Genomic DNA, 4,269 nt, shown 5'->3' with positions numbered 1-4,269 from the left:
TTTCATGTTTTCATTCTAATTTTTCTTCCTCCACAAGGTTTAGTCTTTTTTTTCCTGAGTATGAAAAATTATTTTAAATGTAAGATCTTCGAAAGATGACAGTTTGTAGATGTTGCTGCAGGCTGCAATTTGCTAGTATTGTATTGCAGCTCCCCCTGCCGCTTTTTTCCCCCCTGTTATAACTGTGCAGTATGAACTCCCCCTCAAGCAGGGGGTGTTAATGCAGTGATTGTGAGCGGCCACAGGAAACCATGATGTGATGCCGCAGGTAGAGTGCCGTCCTTCCATGGAATGCCGTTGCATTGGATGAATGCATCTGAAGGTGTCCGGACACACTTTAGTTAGTTTGCTTGTGTAAGTTGCACATGCAAAAACTGGTACTGGTGACACTGTCAATTACTGCATTATTTGGCATCTCTTGGGTATTTTCTTGTTTATTAACTGCTACAGTGTTTCTCTTTCAGGCTAGACTCGGTCTGCCTCAGAGGAAACGCATCACTAATGCATGTGTATTTTGACTGGAGGCAGTTTTCTGCATGCCATTATAAAGATTGGTTTCTTACTGAGTGTGTGAAAACAAGACTTAAAGATCAGCATCAGCTAATGTGTTTTTGTTTGTTGGTTTGCCTGCCCGCTGCGTGTGACATGCCGTCCAGCACTGTCAGCATTTGTGGTGCTCCTTAAATACTTTGAAAACGTGTTTCTGATAGATGGATTTGTCATTACTCCTGAAGGGCTTAGAAAACTGTCTGAGTTCTGAAGGATCTGAGACTAGTTGTGTAATACAGCAGATTTGGACAGGGCCTTATGTACCGTTTCCACCTGGAGGCCACACTTTTATGGAAATGCAAAGTCTGAGATGAACTGAATCTAGAAACTGTTAAGATAAAGTATGTCAGTGATTATTCATTTAACAAAGTACTAATTAAATAGTGTAGTGATGCTAAATTCTGCCTGTTAGTAAAAGGTGGTAATAATGGAATACAGTACAAAGAATTATAATAAAATCATTATATGACCAACACTCTCTCCCTTCTCATAATCACTCCTGCCTGCATAGATTTTATAAAGGATGATATATGTTCTGTATATCTGACATTGTGTATTTGTGTGTTTTACCCCTGCAGGGTATCGAGGGCAAAAAGGGGAACGAGGTCAAATGGGGTTAGGACTTCCAGGAGCTCCAGGCCCCACTGGCCCACCAGGTAATTCTGGATGAACATTTTAAAGTTTGTTGACTTTCTATCTGTGACGTGTATTTTATTTACCGCAGAAAATAATTTCGATTATATATGGTGTTTTTTTTGTTGTTGTTGTTTGATTTTTGAAAACAAATTAATTAAATTGATAAAAAATGACAGAAAGACCTTTATATTGTCACAAAAGATTTGTACTTCAAATAAATATTGTTCTTTTCAACTTTCTCTTTATCAAAGAATCCTGATATGAAGTATCATGGTTTTTAACAAAAAATATTATTCAGCACAACTGTTTTCAACATTGATAATAATAAGGCATGTTTCTTAAGTTCTTAAGTTCTAATCATTACATTAAAATGATTTCTGAAGGATTGTGTGACACTAAAGACTAGAGTAATGGCTGCTGAAAATTCAACTTTGCCATCACAAGAATAAATTACATTTTATAATATATTCAGATAAAAACAGCTATTTTAAATTGTAATACTATTTCACAGTATTAGTGCTTTTATTGTATTTTTGTAAATAAATGCAGCCTTGGTGAGCATAAGAGAATTTCAAAAACATTTTTAAAAAATCTTGTCAACCCCAACCTTTTGAAGTCCTTTGTATTTTTGCTCTAAACTTTTCATGGTGTCTTTGCCTATAGGTTTCCATAGAATAGCTTTGTTTTTACAAAATGAGGAGTAAATTGAATTATTTTTGGACAGCATGCCTCAGATACTACCATTGGACCTTAAGATGCGTTTAACCCAGAATATTCCTTTAATACATGAGCCGTGACACCACATAATGAGTAGAGATAATTAAAAAAAACTAAGGATCTTGTTGTTGGTTATTGCTTTTAAGAGTGAGAGGTACATTATCTGTTATATAATAGCATGTATAGGCTAGATTGACAGGCTAGATCAAACTCATGTAGAACAATAGAGAAAAAAAACCTTGCTTTGTGTTTTTGTTGGGGTCCGGAAAGGCTTGTAAATACATTTCCGTGATGGCCGTTCTTTGCACTTTTCACACTCTTGAAATCTGCAACACACAGATAGAAGCAATTATTTAAATTGGTGCTTTAATGTTTTACTTTTTAAAAGCACAGGCAGATAATGGCACCAAACTAAACTAATGACTACGGCGTTCTTTAATGAACGGCCCTTTTATAGAGGTACAAAGTGCTCACTGATTGTTCTTCAAATGAAAAAATACAAAAGAGACTTTAACTGGGGGTTCTTTATAATTGCACGGCACACTGTTATCAGCGTATGCTCTGATTTCCCTCTTTCTCTCATCCTCTGCAGTTAAAGGGTAACAAGCCCATAAAAATAAGTTTTATTGTGTTTATATACTGCACTATTTTGTCGTGATCACTCTACAGTAAAAGTGCCTTTAAATAACAGTGTTTACAAAGGCAAACGTCATTATCACTATTATTACTGCTCATAGAAATCACCAGAAAACCAGCAACTGCATAGCAACACCTCAGTAGCATGTTTTGAAAAATTGAGTTTATTCTGGTATTTACTACCTGTTCTTGATTTGTCTACAGGCTCAACCGGAATAGGATTCCAGGGTCCCAAAGGTGCTCCGGGGCCAGAGGGAAGATGTAACCCCAGCGACTGCTTCCATCCTTACGCCAGACGGGACGGCTAGAATCTGATGCATCCTCATGAAAACCCGATTAGATCCTGGAAACCTGTGAACCAGCTCATCTACACAAGCATTAAATCCTATTGAAACAAACGTAGGATCCCTGCTGGAGGAGAAGAAACACGCAAACGTCATCCACACAGAGCAGCCATTACTGGTGATGTCATTTCATCATTTATCTCCGTTTCATTTCCCATATTTGTGACCAATGCATTTACTCATTTCCCATGTTTTGTGGGTATGACGTGAGAATTCAGATCTCATCATTACACTAATCACACCGGACAGGTTTATCTGAGGCATATGGCGAATGCAGGTGGAATGAGAATTTACATTTGTTTATTTTCTTCAAGCTGTTGTGAAGTTGAGTTTTGATTCAATTGTGATGGCTCTATGCAATCTAAAATAGAAAACGAGTATGTTAACAAAAATTAAGTTAACGTAAATAACAGACATTGTAATTGTTTTTCAGACATTTAATTTTGACAAATATTTAAATAAGTGTACTTTCCAGCCCTGCGGGAAGAACATTGCTTGAGTTAGGGAGTTATTGTCATGATTATCACCTCAGACACATATATATGCATTTAAACATGTGAGACCACTAGTAAAATTAAAACATTTCAAACATTTCAATTTAATAATTAATAGTAAATAAATTATAAAGTAATAATGTAAAACTTTCATTGTACTGTATGTACTGTAGTATTTATTCTATTATTTATTTAATAATTATTAGGGATGCACGATATTATCGGACCAATATCGGAATCAGCCGATAATGGCTTTAAATGTAAATATCGGCATCTGCCGATATGAAAGATTATGCCGATATGTCTTGTCGATAAGAGGAATACATTAACTCACATGTGTTCAGGGTGTGCTAGCGATTAGATCAAGTCAGCATTGTGGCTCATTCTTGAAGCAAAGTTTTGCCTGAATGGTGATTAGATTCACTGCTTTGGATCGCTGCATTTAAACTGAGAATGCAGGTACAGAATGAGGTGTTCGGTGTATGATAGAGTAAACAGTATTAGCACATGCAGCAGCAGCCTCCCCTGGGTCCTAATATCCGCTCAGTAAGGAGTTTTAATTCCGTAGGGGGCGCTGTTGGCCTACTTATAATAAAATGAAAGCAAAATGCACAATAATATTTAGACTGTGTTTCTGATTAACTAAAGCAGTAATTGATGCCATAAAATCATGAGTATGTTTTGATTTAAAGGTCAGAAGCTATAGCTTACATGAACAAAAAAAATCACAAATATGACTCTTTAATTTAATAATTGTATATACTGATTTATTCATTAGTTATATTTTTAAACAAATTATGAGCTCTAAAAGATTTTTAGAATTTTTACAACTCTTGCTTTAGACCATCTACAAATGTTAAATCTTAAAATAAAATGTTATGGTTAACACTGCA

The sequence above is a fragment of the Sinocyclocheilus rhinocerous genome, unplaced genomic scaffold (genome assembly GCF_001515625.1).
Source record: "Sinocyclocheilus rhinocerous isolate Xijiao unplaced genomic scaffold, SAMN03320098_v1.1 scaffold1069, whole genome shotgun sequence".
Lineage (NCBI taxonomy): Eukaryota > Metazoa > Chordata > Actinopteri > Cypriniformes > Cyprinidae > Sinocyclocheilus > Sinocyclocheilus rhinocerous.
This window is presented reverse-complemented; position numbering follows the sequence as displayed.